Source organism: Oreochromis niloticus, linkage group LG3 (assembly GCF_001858045.2).
Source record: "Oreochromis niloticus isolate F11D_XX linkage group LG3, O_niloticus_UMD_NMBU, whole genome shotgun sequence".
NCBI classification, from domain to species: domain Eukaryota; kingdom Metazoa; phylum Chordata; class Actinopteri; order Cichliformes; family Cichlidae; genus Oreochromis; species Oreochromis niloticus.
Genome location: NC_031967.2, coordinates 29448094 through 29468213, shown reverse-complemented (window position 1 = coordinate 29468213; position 20120 = coordinate 29448094). Strand labels below are relative to the sequence as shown.

The window sequence follows — 20120 nt, the reverse complement described above, 5'->3', positions numbered from 1 at the left end:
TTGTTGATTTAAATTGATAAAAGAAAAAATCAATAAAATTTTAAAAAGATTATACTTTGATTTCTGGAGGTTTTCTTAAATGAGTGGCCAGTCTGTGGAACAAGAAATCCCCAAGAGAGAAAACATCCCAGCCTGAAGAAGCTGTGACCTCCGAGGAACAGAAACCTTCTGTGTAACATCAAGTTTGCAGAAAGCACAAGCACAGACACAGTCGTTCACACTGCTGCAGCTAAGCACAGTAAAATGTACTCAGACAACATCAACGCAGCCACTGTGGGCCCAGATGACTGCACCGTCCAGCTGCTGGGCAACATGGTCGCTCAGATGGTGCATCTGTGCCATGGCTGATTTTCCAGCATGAAATGTCCACGCTGTTGTGATCATCTCAGCAAGTCCATCAATTGCCTTTCACTCTTCTTTGTCCTTTCACTTGTGTCCTGTTTGTCAGCGTCCCATATAATTTCTTCAAAGTAAGTACTGTATATGATGCCAGTATTTTCCCACATTTTCTAGATGCTGTACCAGTACTGTGTTTAAAATGCCATCAAAAGCTCAATTAAGTGTTATTCTTATTCTTCTTTCTCACCTTTCTTTCTCTGTCTTCTTTCACTTTTTAAAGGTTGCCATGTTAAAAAAAAGATCTTGTGCTACCATGCGGTTTTGTATTGTTTTGGTAAATAAATAGTTTATGAAAATATCACTAAATCTGTCATTTATTAATTTTAATATTGATTAGTGGTCATGTCTCACCTCTAGTCTTCTTGGTCTTAATTTCAGGTTTCTAGCATGTGTTGTATATATTTCAGGAGGTTGACTGGACCAAGAAGTCTTTTTGTTCCCGCTATGTACTGTTTAAAATCCAGAATAGGGAGGACTGTGTAGGTTTAAGTTTATTAGATTGATACATATGTACCAACAAGGCAGTGTACATCATAGTGTTTGTTTTCATTCAAAGGCTTTATGGCTTTTCCTATAATGCCTGGTGGGCCGGTCTCTAGTCAAAATGCCCGGGCCGATTTTTTGCCCCAGTCCAGCCCTAACGTTGGTTCTGGCTTACCCTTATACTGACCGCTCTACAATCACATACAGGTGTGTTCCCAGTTAACCCAGGCACAAAACAACGAGGAGGAGGCGTGAGTAGTAGAGCAAGCGAGAGAGAGAGAGAGAGAGAGAAAGGAAAAGAGAGGCAAGTAGCCCATCCGGCTACACTCAGCACATGAACATATTTGGTTGCAGTAATAATATACGCCAAATGTGTAAAGCTTCTATCAGCATCATGGACACAGTCATCAGGACTTTTGACTGAGAGTGGAATAGAGGAATTTATTATTTGACAAGGCTGGTGTTTTGAAGGTCCAATTGTCGTTTTGTGTGGGGTGTGTAGTGAATTCAGTTAGAGCTGGATAACTTCCTGGGAAGCAAACCAGCTGGATGAAGGAGGACGGCAGCTTTCTCGTGGATACCTGACTGTTTACGCCGCTCACACGCTGAACGTAATAGTGTGTTATTAATATGTTGTAGTTAAACATCTAGGCTTCTCCCTTTTGGGATTGAAGAAGAAGAACTCTCGTTGTCTCTCGTGTATGTGTACAATACATAATTTTTTATTTTACACACTTATATAACCTTTTGTGTTTAGCTTCTATCCACGTGCGCACCCACGGAAATGAGACAACTTCTTGTTATAGAAATATATAAAGAAATCATTTTCAGTATCATTTTCATAGTAGGGCCCAAAACAAGCTGTCATTTTGTTGTGATCACATAACCAAGCATGGCGACGTAAGGAGTCGCGCGTAAAACGATGAATTTTACGCATATTACAGTTTCTTTTGAAAATTATTATACAAGAAATCAAACATCACGTTTTATAAGAAACGCGGAAATATAAGTAAATAAATGCACAGACTGTATGACACAAAAATACCAAAGCTAGATGCTACGGCATCGTGGCCTTGGACTCATTTTTACAACTTTTTAATAGGAAAAAAGGAGGAATTTTAATTAAAAACTGTTTGACATTTGTGAAAATGTAACTATTTTTCCGTTATTATTTTTTTCAATTTATTTTGGTTTATATTGCTTTTTGAGTCAAAAGTCTCCAGATGCAGATGTTTGGTTTCCTGGTATTTCAAGACATTTACGCAATGAAAGGGGGATTTAAAAAAAGCAAAAAACCCAAAAAGAAACAAACCCCCCCAAAAAGAAACAGCGGAAAGTGAATCTCATGTGAAGCAGAGGAGCTCAGAGTTCTTTCACTATTCTAAATATCTTTGCATGTGAGTGCAGATAGTAGTGGGAACATTTACTCTATAAAGTCCGTGAATCATGTAGGTGTTTCCGTGTTATGCTAGATTCTGCTTCTGGAAAAAAAACCTCCCTTTGAACAGGAAGAAACCAGGCTTGGAGGGTGAGGGTGGTGGTGCTATGTTGATTGTAACACTAGCATGACCTGTGCACAGTGCGAAAAATGTGTGTGTGTGTGTGTGTGTGTGTGTGTGTGTGTGTGTATATATGAGTATGCACACACACTCATCCTGTGTACACTAGTGCAGACAAGAAACTTGACTGTTGGACAACAGCTGTTCCATATTCTGATTATTTGACCAATGTTCTCATTATAAAAAACAAAACAAAACATAAACACACACAAAAAATAAAGCAGAAAAAAAGCCCCTCTTGAACTCTGCAGTTGCCAGTCCCAAGCCTGGATAAGGAAAGAGGAGAGGTGAGTGAAAGGGATGTCTAGGGTCACAAAAATCAACATGACTCATTCTACAGGACACAGATGTGCACCCAAAATTAGAAAAAAATTGGATGAAAGATTTTGAAGATACATGAAATCTAAAATTGAAAGTTTGAGCTGATGATCGCGCTAGAGAAAAGGTTATGTCATCACCAAAATATAATAGGGTGTCAGTAATCATGAAAAGATTTCAGTGCAAACCTTCCAAGATACATTTATTCTAAAATAAAAGTTTGGCCTGATGGTGGTGCTAGAGTTTCATGGTGTGGCACCGTGGCCAAGTGGTACGAGCTGAAAATCAACAGGAATAAAAAATCTGTTTGATTCTTTTGTATAAGACATTTCCAAAGAAAAGAACAATAGAAGCTGTACAAACCTATAAGAGGCATAAGAATAAATTGATAAGGATCATGAGAAGCAACAAAAAAAAATCACTACAGTAAACCTTTAGATGAAAATAAAATAATATGAAAAACATGTGGACAGTATTAAATAATGTTGTAAGTAAAAGAACTAAAGGATTGGAATATCCAAATTAACTTTCAAATACAAAATCCAACGACTAGTGACATAAAACAAATTGCAAATGGTTTTAATGATGTTTTTCTTGATGTTGGTCCTGGCTCGGCTAAAGAAATTGTAAAAACTGGACACCCTCCTAAAACTAAAACTATTAATGTAACAAACTCAATGTTTATGAGGGGAGTAGATAGAAGAGGAAATTATTGATGTACTTACATCCTTTAACTCCAAGAAATCACAGACTGTGATGGCACTGATATGGACTTAATTAAAGATATTATTGGATGTATTGTGAAACCATTTACCTACATTTGTAATCTGCCATTAGAAAGTGGCTTGTTTCCTGATAATAAAGCTGGAGATAAACATCCTCTCACAAACTTTCGGCCCATCTCTCTACTACCGCAGTTCTCTAACACACTGGAAAAAATATTTTATAATAGATTATATGACTTTATAACAAAAAACAGTGTGGATTTAGACCCAAAAGGACCACAACACTTGCCTTATTGGAGTTTATAGATGCAGTAACAACTGCTATGGAAAACAAAGAATATGCTGTCAGAGTTTTTTTAGATTTAAAGAAAGCATTTGATACAGTTGATCACAACCTTTTACTTAATAAACTATGCACATATGGGGTCAGAGGGGTGGCATTATCATGGGTTAACAGTGACCTTAAAAACCATAAACAATTTATCCATAAATGCCATAAAGTCAAAATTGAAACCCGTTGTGTGTGGGGTTCCCCAAGGATCAGTTCTGGGGCTGCTGCTTTTCATATTGTACATTAATGAGATATGTGCAATTTTAGAGTCTTTGAAAATAATATTATTTGCAGACAACACAAACTGTACTGTGGAAGTAACTTGGAACAACTTCTGAATGAACTAGAAAATTAATTAAATAATCTGAAAAGCTGGTTTGAGGATAATAAATTAAAATTAACCCTGATTAAAACAAAATTCATAATATTTGGGAATCGCACATATTCTACCAATAGTAAACTGACAATAAATAACACTGAGACAGAGTAAATGAAAACAATTTCCTTTGTGTGATAATACAACACAAACTATCCATTACTTATATCAAAGGCATGGTATATAACGTCGTTATATACTCTCTATTTTTCTATTATACTGCCGTACATGACATACTGTGTGGAAGTGTGGGGAAAGACATAAAACACACACCCATCCAATATACATTCTGCAAAAAAGAGCAATAAGGATGTCAATAGAAAATTATACTTAGTAGTCAGTATAATCTTTTAATGATATAAGTTTCCATATATGCTTAGAGTTGTATAATCGATTGTGTAGTGATAGGATGTGTGATCTTTAGTAGGCTGCAAAGGCTTTGTGTGCATTCCAGAGTGTTCTGGCATTCACACCCACATCCTGGGGAAATTTAATTTTCTATCTTCCTAACATGGAAACATTTCCAGTAGTAAAAGTAGAGCTGACTTTACTTAGTGAACAGAGCCTACAGCCTGCAGGAACAAAAATGGTATAGACAGCATTGTATTGAACAGATCTAAATGAATACAAACGTGCAATAAAACTCTGAATTTGTCTCAGAATGTCATCTCTATGTCTGTTTTTAGCTAAGTGCCTTTTGTTTAGATGAACTGTTGGACTTCCAGACCAGCAGGTTTAGGGAAGACTTTATGGGGTCTCACTCTTTCGGTTTTCATGTTTAAAGAATTCAATCCACCAGAGGCCTCAATACAAAACTCTGGTGTACTGTGAAGTGCAGAGAGACACCTCCTGCTCATAGGCTCAATCATCACAGTAGAATCTCTTTAGTCAAGAGACTAGAAGTATTAACTGTTTATTTTATATGTAAAAATCTGTGATTCAACCCCAACATGAATTCGATCTTAAAGGCTGTAAAAAATTATGCATCTACAGGTTTCAGCTGGCGAACCAGTGCAACCATAAAAGGTGAATATTTCAGTCAAAGTGCAAGTGGTCAGACCCGGTAATGTAATTGAAGCAGTGCTTAAAAGGATGACCTTAAAGGGAGATCAGCTGGATTTAAATCCAGTATAGCTTGTTTTATTCTCTCTTTGTTTCCTTCTTTCTTGGAAGATCATTTCAGCAAACTTAAAGCTACTTAAGAAGAAATGAGGGAGACGTTCTGGGTTTTTGTGCGTACCATCTCCACTACTTCCACCTCAGCATTGATGCGTAGCTGATAGGTGAAGGTTAACAAATCCTTCTTCATCTGGATGGAATTATCCTCCATCTGGGCCACTGTGAAGATGCGCACTGAACACTGGTGCCACACCTGGGCAGAGACAGAGCAGAGGGTTCAGCGGAAACTTTAAAGGCTTTGTTAGAGTTTAAGATCAACACTTTGTTTTCTTGCCTTGTGTTGTCGCAGGAGGAAAGGTAGAAGCATCAACAGAGACTTGACGTGAGCGTCTTCGTCCAGTTTTAATAATACCAACAGCTGAGGCCTGGACACGGACAGACAAGGCGATGAACAAGAGCGTGTGTGCGTTATTAGTTATATTAGTGACAGCAGAGCCGCAGATTGTCTGACTTTATGCTGTCTACATTTTTAAATGGGCTTTGAAAACTGTATAGCCACAACTGATTTCTCAAAGTGCTTAGACAAAAAAACAAAAAAACAAAAAAAACCCCCCACAAAAACCCGGCGATCTGATCATTTGTAATTCAATGCTAACTTGATAAACATAGCTGAGGACTGTGAGACATGATGGAAGCGCTGGAAAGGATAATAAATAGGCCTTTCATTTAGCCTGATGTGCATCTCCCCAGATGTGAAACCACAGCACCACTATGAGCCAACTCATTTTCAGAGCTCGCTCACTCCCCCATCTTCTCAATTTGTGATGCAGTTAGTGAAGAAAAACACAGTCAGTTCAGCTCAGTCAGCATCATTTGAAGCACATAAAGAGACCCAACAAAGTCACACGGAGGCCCCATGGCTGGCTAACATGTCAAAATGTAATTACGGAGCAACAAACTGAAATTCAGTTTATTTGTGCCATAAAAGCTGTGTCCAGCAACCTGGAGCTCTCCTAGATCTGTTTGAGTAAAAATGATAGGAGTGACCTGCAGTGCTTAATTTACTGATCTACTATAAGTACTACTGCCCACCAAAAGAGAAGAACATTCAAATCATCTGATTCTTGTTTATAATGCTGAATGTGAAGCAGATTCTGATGTCTTGCAGCTTTACTCCCAGCACTGCACGCAAACTTAAGTGCAAACACTCAACCAACTTCTAAAAGGTCAACTTGCATCCTGTGTTTGTGAGACATTTCAATACCTCCAGTTTTTAGTATGCGGTGGTCCTTCTTCCAGCCTCAGCAGAGCATAACGGGCAGCGCTGAGTGACAGACCACGGATCCCATCTCCCCACTCCTTCTCTGCTCTGATACACAACCACACCCAGACATACACACAAAGTATAAGAGGACATACAGCTATATTTATTTATTCACACACTGTATACACTGTACACTCCTCTGAGTCCCCCTGAAAATAAAATAAACACGTTTACACGAAACAAACACGAAACAGACATGTTTACACACCAGTCTGTACATGCACAATCATGTGGAGGGAGTACATCTCCATGGCAACATACCCTTGATACTGAATGTAGTTGTAGCTCATACCGGCGATCACCATGGCAACGATTGCATAATACCAAGAGGATATAAACATGAGCGCCAGGCAGAAAGTCATCCCCAGAAAGGACAAGCTCCTGGACAGATGAGCAGAGCAGACGTCAGAGAGTGAGAGAAAGACAGAGAGAGAGTGAGTGAGTCTTTGGTAATACCAGTGGTAGTATGATAAGCGAGACCTCCAGTTGGGTGTCCTCAGGAGGGTCTGGAGGGCACAGGCCAGGTTTACAAACAGGTAGCACATGAGGAAGAACCTGGAAAGAGGGTTAGAGATTCAAACTGAGGTTTATGAAGGCAGACACTAAGTGTGCATGTACACATGCACACACGTGTAACATAACTTCATCTTACATTGTCAGAACAGGAGCCACCATGTCCAGAGATGCGATGAGAATCCCCAGCTCAGCTATCAGAGCTGTCAGCAGCAGGGCCCACGTAGGTTCCCCGTTAGCTTTCCCGTGGCCAAACACCTGCCAGAAACACACAGAGTTCAAATATACACACAGACCCAGCAAATCACACTATGTTTAAGGAAATGGCAAGTACTGCAAATGGAAAAAAAAAATCTGATAGTTATTACATAGAGAGTGGAAGGAGGCAATAGCCTGAGCACTGAGAATCAAAGAAATAATCAAAAGCTTCAGTGAAAGGCAGGAACTGCAGAAAATACAGCATCTCCAGGTAACTACTAATTACACTTAAACTACCTAAATAAATGGGTCACACTGTGCATGAGAGAAAACATAAAACACCATCACTTTAAAGCTTTTTAAAGCACCACAGTTCCATCAAGGTATTTGCACACCGTCTTCCCCCTGCTGCAAGATGTTTCTGTATGCAAGTGGAAAGAACTGAAGTATGCAGCATAAATATCGGTAATTCAACATCAGCAGGGATCTCTGCTTCACACAGTATCATTAAGTTCATCCTGAGCACAACAAGAATACAGGAGAAGTGCTTGGACAGTCCCTGTAATTAAACTGAAAACTAGCAGCTCTAACCCGGAGGAAAGGGATGATGTTGTCTTTGGCGATGGCCTGCAGGAGTCGTGGAGCGCCGGTCAAAGACTGGAGGCCCGCGTCACATGTGGAGAAGAAGGACCCGATCACAATGACCCACGGCGAGGGTCTAGCCAAAGTTCCCACCACCAGATTGCCTTCAACTGAATCTCCAAACCTGCAGAAGTAACAACACATAAAGTAGTTTAAGCATCAAAGTCCTTCTGCCTCACATACAACACAACACATGCAAATACAAACACAAGAGCAAAAAACAAAACGTACTTTCAGTGCCACAAAAATCGGACTGTGCTGAGAAAATTCGAAGAACTGCCTCTCAGTCATACGCCTCCACTGCCTGGTCGAGATACACCATCCAGTCTCTGTGGACTCTCCACATAAATCACAACAGCACTCGCCTCAAGATGCTTTATTTTGTAATGTAAAGGCACTACAGTAGCACGGATGCCCCCCTGTAAACAAGAACCTGAGGACAGTAGGAAGGAAAAACTCCCTTTTAACAGGAAGAAATCTCCACCTCACCCTCAGACACGATCAGTTGAGGGGACGAAGACAGGACAAAAAACACGCTGTGGAAGAGAGCCAGAGATTAACAGTAACTAATAATTAAATGCTGAGTCATGTGCCAACACTCAGAGTGAAGAAGATGAGTGAAGAAGAAACAGTGCATCACAGGAAGCTCACAACAGCCTAGGACTATTACAGAGTAACTAAGGGAGGACTCAGAGTCACCTGATCCAACCCCAACTATAATTTTTTTTATTTTCAAAAAGAAAGGTTTTAAGTTTTAAAAGCAGAGATGGTGTCTGTCTCCTGATTCCAAACTGGAAGCTGGTTCCATAGAAGAGAGGCCTGACACTGAAGGCTCTGCCTCCCATTCTACCATTAAATACTCCAGGAACAACAAGTAAGCCTGCAGTCTGGGAGTGAAGTGCTCTAATGGGGTAACAGCGAGAATGGTGAGCAAACTAAAGGTAAACTTTCAACCTTTGACCTTGATCTTAACCTTTGATTAGCACATTTCAATCAGTCCACCTTTTTTTTTTTTGTCACTGAATGATTGATTTATTTTGAACATGACTAAAATAACAACAAAATACACTTTAAACAATAATGAAACAAAGAAAGAGTTGGTACAAACAGACTTAAAAGTAAACTCATTTGATCCTACCTCAATATACAATATACATGTATAATTACATACAATTATATAAGTCTACAAACAGATTTCATGCATAAAAATCCTAATAATGATGAAGCTAAATGTTGGGTTTAATTGTGCCTGTCTGTAGAACAAATGAAATGTTTTGAATAAAAAGGGGTCAACTCATATCTCAAATCAGGCAACAAAGTATGTATTTCATTTACAGTGACAGAGTTTTTTTTCCCCCTTCCCCTCCTTCCTCTCCCCCTCCTTTTTACATAAAATATAATTACCATTATATAAACAATCACATATCTATGTCTATACATATATATTTATATACCTAAATGAGTACATACAAAGGAGGGGAGAGAGAAAAAAAAAGAAATAAGAGAAAGAAAGAGAAAAACAAAACAAAACAAACCCCCCCCCCAAAAAGAACTATACACCTGCCCAAACCTATGTATATAATCTTGGAGCCGATATGGGAGGAGGCCATCCCTCCCAGTTTTACTTATTAAAGTAATCTATAAAGGGTTGCCAAATTAGGTAAAACTGTTTAACATTATCTCTCAATGAAAACTTAATTTTCTCCAACTGTAAATGATACATTGTGTCTCTTAACAAAGCAGAGTGAGTTGGGGGGGCTTTATTTTTCCAATTTAGAAGTATAAGGCGTCTTGCAAGCAATGTTATAAAACTCAAAACACGAATTTGTTTATTATTTAAGTATTTAAGTGTCGCTACACCAAAAAGTGCCATTACTGGGTCTGGAGGGAGCTGTTTTTTAAAAATATCAGACAAAGTTTTAAATATTTTAGACCAGTAGGTGGCAATGTTAGGACATGTCCAAAACATATGTGACAATGAGGCAGAATTCTGGCCACATCGATCACATCTTGAGTCCGCCCCTGGAAACATCCTTGAAACCTTCAATTTAGACAAATGGAGCCTACGCAGGACCTTAAATTGTAATAGTCCGTGCCTGCAACAGACAGAAGTAGAGTGAACCAGTTCTTGTGCTTTAGCCCATTGATCTTCAGTGATGTTAGTACCCAGTTCCTCACTCCAAGCGTTTCTCAAGTGGTCCAATGTAGTTGTACTGTGTATTTGCAAAAGTTAGTTATAGATCTTAGAAATAGCTCCTTTCTTTAGCGGGTTCATCGGGAACAGATCATCTGAAACTAGCTTTTGTGGTTCATTGGGAAAGGATGGAAACGTTTCTTTAATAAAATGACGTATTTGTAAATACTTGAAAAAAATCTCTGTTTTCTATGGAAAATTTTTTGCTGAAGTTGTTGAAACGAAGGAAAAAGATGATCAATAAACAGATCCTTGATTGTGTGTATCCCTTTGTAAGTCCATAGCTGGAATGTTGATCCTGAGAACAATGTGTATGCTTGATTATGAATTAATGGTGTAAAGACTGAACATTGACGCCAATGAAAATGCCTTCTAATTTGAGACCAAATTTTTAGTGAGTTAGACACTACCAAATTTTTACATTTATGCTTACCCAGATCTGAGTTTGAATGAACCAAAGATTTAAGAGTATTAGAGAAAAAAGTCATACTTTCCATCTGTTCCCAATCAGGTCTATGTTCCCCGCCCCAGAATGACATACAACGTATATTACAGGCCCAATAATAAAACTGAAAGCAAGGCAACCCCATCCCTCCTGTAATCTTGGATCTTTGGAGAAAAATCTTTTTTATTCTGGGTGTCTTCTTGTTCCAGATAAACTGAGAAATTAACTGGTCTATTTTCTTAAAAAAAGTTTTTGTGATCAATATTGAGATACATTGAAACAAAAATAAAAATTTGGGTAAAGTACTCATCCTAATGATATTTATTCGGCCAGCAAGCGAGATGGGCAGTTTAGACAGTCTTTCCAAGTTCTGTTCAGTTTGATGGTATAAATTAATAAAATTATGTTTGAAAAGGCCAGAGAATTCACGGATTACAGTTATTCCAAGATATTTGAAGGTATTTGAGATTGTAAAAGGAAACGAAGTCAATGTAGCGCTATCTAACTTTTATAAAGAACTAATCGGAAACAATATGCTTTTTGTTAAGTTGATTTTGTATCCTGAAATTTTCCCAAATTCAGTTAAAACTGTCATAATTTTTGGCAATGATTTAGTAGGGTCAGTGATATATAGCAACAAATCATCTGCATAGAGAGACACCTTATGTTCTATACCAAATCTCCTTATTCCTTTATAATCCTTTGTAGAGCGTAATTGAATGGCGAGAGGTTCTATGACAAGTGCAAATAGCAATGGGGACAGAGGGCATCCTTGTCTTGTAGAGCGGTGGACGAGGAAAGGACTAGAAGTTATATTATTTGTGTTAACCGAGGCCTGAGGTTTTGTGTAAAGCAGCTTAACAAAGGAGATATAATTAGGGCCAGTCCACATTTTAAAAACAAAAAACAGAATTCAAGGTATTCTCAGAGATGGATGTAAGGATGGACAGACAGCATGGAAATAAAACAGGTGGACAGACTTAATCTACTAATAACACCACATTATTCTCATTAAATATTTCCATGATCAGCATTTAGGTTAAAAACTTCAGAACTGTGTTGTAGCATCTTAAATTGTGCTTTGAGTTGCTTTTGAATTTGAGTGCATGAAAGTTCACTCAAACTGTCCGATGAAAGGATACAGACTAAAGAGGTGGTGAGGATGGCGAGGATGGTTCCGATGGGGATGGAGCGCTGAGCATCTTTTAAATCCCCCGACCGGTTGGAGCCGGCCATGATTCCTGAGGAACAAAATCATTCAAAGGAAGAGGAGATAAGTGATAACTCAACAGCTTTGTGCTTAAAATATCAACTTTAATGTTACACTGAATATACCACAGTTTTTTAATAAACACTCTCGTGAGTGTAATGTGTGATCAATATTTCAAATCAACGAGAACCCATCTCCATATTTTTTATTTTTTATTCCCTTTTTTGAAGTGTTTTCAACCTAAAAAGTGAAAATAAAGCCAACTGCACAGACACACAAACAGAAATCCAAGAATAGATGCCTGACAGGTTTGATCCTGAATCAGCAGCTGCACCGTGAGCGGGAATCAATATCCTACAGCGCTTTTCCTGTCAATGATCCGTTTTCATCACTGAACCAAGCCAACATTAGGTTTAAATTTCTTATATGCTTATATTTCTGAATTAACACTGAGTGCAGCCTAGGTTGTATTTTAGGGACGTCTGTACCTGTGACTGAGGGGAAGAAGATGCCCACGAGCACTGTGAAGGAGGTGATGATGTCAGCAAACACGTACGGATAGCGATCAGAGGCTGGGTGTGCAACTTTAGAGGTGTGGAGGGATCTTTTCTCCAAAACATCCCCTTTGTGTAAGTATGTACTCCACAGGTTCTCTGTATAGAGGGAGAAACAAACCCCCATGTAAGATCAGTCATTGACATTGGCAGAATATAAACATTCACCTACAAATTCACACACAGGAGATTTAGAGGCCCTAATTAGTGTAACATTAGTAAGATGGTATAATGTCTGCCTCCGTCTCCTTTGATAAAACATCCTCCAACTGCTGCTTATCCAGGACTCAGTTGTAGGGGTGCCAGCCCTAGCCAAGAAGTCCAGACCTCCCTCTCCATAGCCACTCCTCAGCCAGGAGGCATCCTAGTGAGATGCCTGAACCACCTCAGCTGGACCCTTTCAATGAGGAGTAGTAGTGGCTCTACTCTGAGCCCCTTCAAATTCTCATTTCTGTGAGCTGTGAAGCCTTCTGCCTCTCGGCTCTACCTAGAAATTCTGTCCTGTCTGTGATATTATGTTCATTTTATTCATCTAAGATGTTTGGCGTGTTCACATATTGGGGGATAAATACTGGATTTCTTATCTTTCTCCTTAAAGCACCAACATAACTTCAGACCAGATTGCTTTTAAAGCATTCTGCTGCATCAGGCCAGCTGAGGTCCATTATTGTTACAGAACACAGTATGTCAGGATTTATTTCACTCCTGTTATTCCATCATTCAGCTGCTCAAGCTGAGTTAATAGCTACAAGGGAAAACATCAATGCTAAGTTCTTCCTGTTTTAATCCCTCTGGGCATTTTGAGCCCAGAGGGAGAGATACTGGTTACTTAACCTTCTTACTGTCACTTAGCAAAAACAACATTAGCACAACAATTTAACGCCTGTTTAAATGTGACGGTTTAAAGTTTTAATCTATTATATTTTTTAAAATGCACACTCAGTGAATAAGAAGTAATTTCATACTGGTCAGCTATAAGTGAGGTTCTAGCTTTCAGCCAAGAAACAACACTAACAGTGCAATCCCAGACTTTCCTGGAACTTCCATGGAGACCACAGACTAAAAAGAAGATGGACACAGCCAAACTTGGCCAACGACCACCCTCATCAGATGTAAAAAACAAACAAACAAAGAGGCAACGGTAAAACACTCAGCTTGGCTTCGTAACAGGTGGGTGATATCACATTGGCCGTGTTCATATTTTATATGATCTCTCATTCAGAGAATCACTGCACTCTTCATGCATGCACTCTACCTGATATGGCCCCACTAGTCAGTCCGGGGATCCCTTTAATCTCAGAGAAGTTGTTTGAAGTGAAGTATTCGTCACAGGTGGCGTTGAGCTGTGAGTTATGGCAAAATAACTTCCAAAGATGTGTGGTCTTCTCCACCATCACCTCTGGGACATGGCTGGGGTCAAAGGTGGGGCCCACTGTGCTGTTTTCTATCAGAGAGAGAAAAAACAAAACAAAAACAAAAACCAGCATTTCAGAAAAACACACTGGTGTAACTCAGAGAGATACTCTTACTCCTCATGACTTGTAACAGAAAGAAGGAAATCTGAACCCACCGTTAATCGTGAAGTTGCTGTCTAATTTCTCAGCTGCAACTTTAACCAGGACAGTTTTACTACAGTGGTTGTCAACAACATCATGGGCGTTGATAGTTCTGTTTCCCAGCATGCATACGCTGTGGATGAAAGCCCAGTCAGTCAAAAATGTGACGCATAAAGAATCGGTCAGCTCTGTGTTTTTCCAAATAATCAGGACTCACGGAAAATCCGGCACGCTGAAGGCAGAAACCAGCGCTCCGACATAGATGGATAAAATGGAGATGATGACGCAGGCCAAGAAGACGGAGGCCAGTTTGTTCACATACTTGACCCCCACGAAAACCAGCAAGGCCATGAAGAGGAGAAAGATGGAGCCGTATATTCTCATGTTGTTCAAGAGGACATGGCTGCTCCTTCACCTTCAAAGATAGCTGCTCCGGGTGCAATGTACACCTGTCAGAGGGAGAGGGAAGAGAGTAAGAAGCAGGCCTCACTTATCTGAAGGTTCAGTAATATAAGTGCGTTTAGTGCAAATCAGCCAATCAGGTGATACATATAAATAATATCAGCCTGTCAATAAAACTGGTCAGCCTCCTTTTGTGTCCCTAACTCAGGTCACATGTTTATTTAAAATAACCGACTTTAAGGGTTTTGTGAGGTCCACATATAGTGAAGGCAATGAGTCGTTGCTACCTGGTATCGGTATAGAGTCACAACGTAAGTCTTTACATCCAGAGAAAAGTCTGGAGAACACGATGCTAACTGGAACAACAACAAAGCAAACAAAGCAACTCACCAGAAGGATCTCGACAGCTCCCAGGATGTACATGGCTCCAGCGAAGGTTGTGCCCAAGTAGAAGCACAGGCCTACCGCCCCCCCAAACTCTGGACCCAAGGAGCGGCTGATCATGAAGTAGGAACCTGCCGCTGGAAGGGGGGGGGGGAGCTGGAGGAGGAAGTTGTATGTAAGGGTTGGAGGAAGTGGAAATAAAGTCGGCGAAAGAGGGATGGAAATAAAGTTGGATGAAGACAGACACAGATTGGAGGGGGAAAAGAAGGCTGGACAAAGAAAGAGAGAAAGAGAGGAGGGGGTGGATCGTTAGTAACATTATGATGTTGGGAGGCAAAAGGGGAGAAAAGAGGAGTGCTTGTAGAAGTAAAGTGAAGCATAATGTTCTATGTGACACAAATACAGACAGTGCGGGATTTCATTCAAACGGCATCTGCAAATGCACACGGCAGCGGCTGCTCAGCTCACTCCAAGTGCTGGACCAGGTCGAGCTTAATGCGTCCAACCTTAACCCTCTGACATCCAGCACCAGGGTGTATGCGAAGAAGCCAACACTCGGATGTTAGCCCGGATTTCACCGTAATGCAGCCCGTTGCAATGCTCTCCATTTGTCCCATATGTGTTCACCTTTTTTTTTTTGCACATTATACACATTATTCTGTTTCTATTTATTTGCTATGATTTGCTATTTGTCAAGTAACATTGCTGCACTCACTATCCCGGGTTTGTTTGTGTAAGCGTTCTGTTGCCGGCAAATCAAACATTCTGCAAATTAAGGCAAATACTCAGTTACATGTTTCTTTATATTTTATTATGTTATAGATTAAGTCATTTGTTCATACTTACTTTGTTTGTCTTTTCAGTCTTCATGAGGGTCAGGTGTGGGGAAACGCCCACCTGGCATTAGCGGTGTTGACTTGATGCAATATAAATGTGGCAACACTCTACAAGCTTGCAACATTCTTCACTCTTTCCTTGGAAAGATGTTCGAATTTGGCAATCCTTCTCTGAGTTGTTGGAATATTGGAGAATGTTGCTTTTGAATGGACTTATTCCTATGCGGAGATTTTATACTCTAACTTAGCACTCAAAGCATTTTATGCAACTTGTTCACCCAAGAACTTTTTTCTATACTTTTCCTAGGTAAGTAATTTCTATGTAAGAATCACGCACACATGTATGTGAGAGCACCTTGGGGTTAGCATCTTGCCTAAAAATAACTGACAAACATGCTTAATCAAACCAGGCACTTTCTGATTACACACAAAGACCCCTGCTAGTCATTAGACTTAAACCACTGCCTGCTTTCAGGATGTGTACAAATACAGCTCATACTAAAGGCACGGATGGTGGTTGACCCCATGATCATTGATTTACAAGACCAATGGCTCAGCAGGCCATCACACCCTGAATGATGTGGTGCACATTTTCCTGATGATAATGTATTTGTTTTATTTATTTTACATTACAGGTTACAGACTGTCCTTTCCCATGAGCATGCGTAGGTTGGGCGGCACAATGATGCAGACATTAGCTTATTTTCACTGTGTAAATAAAACTTAAATAATGTTAAACAATTTTCATCATTTCATATCACCATGATCTAAGCCAAAGTGAAGGTAGACAATAATGAGGTCAGTTTGTAACCTCAAATGTAAATAAAAAAAATATTATTGGGATAACATGTTTTCACAACACTAATAACATTGACTGCTGTCAAATATCAATGCCAGACTCGACTGACATCACTGTCAGCTTTACTCCTCTTATTGTCAAAACTCAATTCAAAACTAAATAAAGAGGAAGATTCTCACTCTAGGTCTCAGACTCCACTGCATGTCAGAAATGTTATACCTGTCCCCGCGCTTCAAATCCATGCGACCGGCACCGATGTGAAGATGTTGCTAGGCAACGGCCCGTCGCATTCTGTTTAGAGGTGGGCGGGGCTTACAGGGATACTTCAAAGCGGAGACTTCAAAGCGACTGATGCTGTGACCTCATAGAACACACATCATAACGCAGCACTCTGAAACGCATATAGGCAGGTGTTAGTAGCAGGCACTATCATTCAGTCCAGTCAATGCACCGGAACCAGACACACGAGGTAAGAGCTGACAGTCGTTCACACTGCAGCTAAAAACAGTCAAATGTATTCAGACAACATCAACGCAGCAACTGGGAATCTGCTCATAGATGGCTTTTTTTTAAAAATTAACATGTTACAGTTGCGATACTTGCTGGCAGGTCGCCCAGATGACTGCACCGTCCAGCTAATGTGCAACATGGCCGCTCAGATGGTGAAGCTCTGCGCGAACTCTGTCAAAACCCCACTGGTGCAATATAAAATCCCACAAGAACGATGCATCGACAGCCTCTTCAGCCAACTGGAGGTGCGCATCGGCTTTCTTGCTTCCGCTCTCTTCACGGAATGGGATCAGAGAGCTGAAGAAGGCTTTATAAAAGATCTTTTCCGGGTGTCGTGTGGGAGATTCGCCCACTGCACGTCCTGCACCCAGCAGGAAATTCAGGTACAGGAAATTCAGACAGACAATTGTTCTGTCCCACACAGAGAACAACCAGACAAAGATCTGGAGTCCTCGCTGTCTGTGGAACTGTCACAAATGCCAAAACTAGAAGAAGCCTCAGAGGTAGAAACAGAGCCTGAAGAAGCAGCCGTGGCCTCTGAGGAGCAGAAACCCTCTGCGTCACCTCGAGGTGAACCAGAGGGAAAAAGGCTCCTCAGCACACTCCTTCAAGCTGTGCTTTTCCAGGCTGCAAAAGAATCCAAAGCCTGCCCCTTAGACTCCCTCCACCAGCACCTGTTAGATCAAATCTGCTCTGAAATAAAAACAGCAGATTTGACTTTATCACCAAAGGCCCTACAAGACCTTGCAAAGGACATTTTCAAAGACCTCTGCAAGGAAATTCCATTGAATTTAAGAGAGCCGACACTGGACAAACTTTTCATCTCTGTGTTTAAGAAACACCTGGCATCTACAGAGAAACTTGTCCGAGAGTCTTCTGAAATCAAGGCTCAGAAGCAGCTTTCAGTTGATGTCTGCGTGGACGAACTTGTCATGCGTGCTTTCAAAAAAGCATGCGTTTCCTACACAGATGATACAATTTCTGCAATTAAGAACCGCTTGGTCAAGAAGATCTGGGCTGAGGTCCAAGATATTGATTTTCAACCTTCCTCGAAGACCTTCAAAACCTCACACAAGGTCATTTACAAATCTCTACTTAAGGAGTGGAAGGATCCCGAGTGTGTCATGATTTTAATTTGCTTCAACCAGCAAGCAGCTGAGGAAACAGTCATCACGACATTTAAAGAACATCTGATGTCGGCAGCGGCGCCAGCAGGTCGTATCAGCAGGTTCATGTCATTTCTGGGTCGGTGTTTCGGCATCACCCGCAGACAACAGTCGGTGTCTCCCCTGTAAAAACTGATATCAAAGTTACTCTTTAAATTGGCTAACAACAGACGATCAAACAAGCCAATTTATTTAGAGAGTTCTTAAGAACGAGAACTAAAGATGCTGAAATCAGATACAAAAGATATAAAAACAGGTTAACTAATATACTTAGATATAGTAAAAAGGAATACTATATGAAGCAATTACATATAAATAGAAATAATAATAAAAGATTATGGGAAATACTAAACAATGTTATAAAACGTGGGACTGGACAAAATAACTATCCCAAGTATTTCATTTGTAATGACCATGAAGAATACAATATGGATGTTGTGGCAAATAGTCTCAATGAATTCTTTGTAACTGCTGGACCAAATTTAGCAAGAACAATCACTGATCCTGGGAAAGCACAGGAAAAACCGGATACACTGATTGACAGAAATCCATATTCTATGTTTCTTACAGCCGTTGACGAAAATGAAGTTTTTGAAATTGTCAAAAAGTGTAAAAATCAGAAATCTTTGGATTGTAATGATATTGACATGATAGTGGTTAAAAGAGTCATTGAGGCTATTATAAAACCGTTTACATACATCTGTAATTTATCATTTCAAACTGGTCGATTTCCAGACAGAATGAAAATAGCAAAAGTTATACCTCTATACAAATCTGGCAACAAACACCATTTCACAAACTACAGGCCTGTCTCTTTATTACCTCAATTCTCAAAAATTCTTGAAAAACTGTTTAAAAACCGACTGGAAAAATTTATAGATAAACATAAACTACTCACTGAGAGTCAGTACGGATTTAGATCAAGCAGATCAACATCATTGGCACTATTAGATTCAATAGAATACATCACAAATTCCATAGACAAAAAGCAATATGTGGCTGGGTTATTCATAGACTTGTCAAAGACATTTGACACTATAGATCATAATATATTAATAAGAAAACTGGAACGTTATGGTGTCAGAGGGGTAGCTTTAGATTGGGTCCAGAGTTATTTAGGTGACAGGAAGCAGTTTGTGAAATTAAATGGTGGTTGTTCCTTAGGTATGGACATTGCTTGTGGTGTACCCCAAGGGTCAGTTTTGGGTCCAAAATTCTTCAACTTGTACATTAATGACATCTGTAAAGTGTCCAAAGTATTAAAAATGGTACTCTTTGCTGACGATACAAACATTTTTTGCTCTGGTGATGATCTGCAGAATTTATTGGAGGATATGACTAATGAAATAAGTAAAGTGAAGTTCTGGCTTGATAAAAACAAATTATCATTAAATTTGAATAAATCTAAACTTATGTTATTTGGAAATAGTAGTTTAAATACAAATGCAAAGATTCAAATAAATGGTGTTGATATTGAAAGAGTCAGTGAAAATAAATTTCTGGGGGTAATAATAGATGAAAAACTTAACTGGAGAGCCCACGTAAGATATATTCATTCCAAAGTATCACGTAGCATTGCAATACTAAACAAGGCAAAGCAGGTATTCGACAGAACATCCCTTCATATTCTATACTGTTCACTGGTTTCACCATACTTAAGCTATTGTGCAGAGGTCTGGGGCAATAACTATAAAACCACATTACATTCACTTTTTACTCTTCAAAAAAAAGCAATTCGAATCATCCACAATGCAGGTTATAGGGAACATACAAACTCACTATTTTTGCAGTCTGAAATATTGAAAATGGATGATCTAGTGAAATTCCAAACAGCACAAATTCTATTCAAAGCAAAAAATAAAGAACTGCCAGGTAATATTCAGAGTATGTTTTTTTTGAAAGAAGGAAGCTATAATTTAAGGGGTTTTTGTAACTTCAAAACAGGCAAGGTACGTACTACAAGAAAAAGCTTTTGTGTTTCTGTTCATGGGGTGAAACTATGGAACAGTCTGAATATGGAATTAAAGCAATGTCCAAACATAAAACAGTTCAAAAAGAGTTATAAAAATATGATCTT

General features: G+C 39.5%; 1 pseudogene; it reads right to left on the bottom strand.

Moving 5' to 3' along the window:
- Nucleotides 1–5201: 5201 nt before the first annotated feature.
- LOC112845416 (solute carrier family 12 member 6-like) lies at nt 5202–15014 on the bottom strand (annotated as a pseudogene).
- Nucleotides 15015–20120: the final 5106 nt, after the last annotated feature.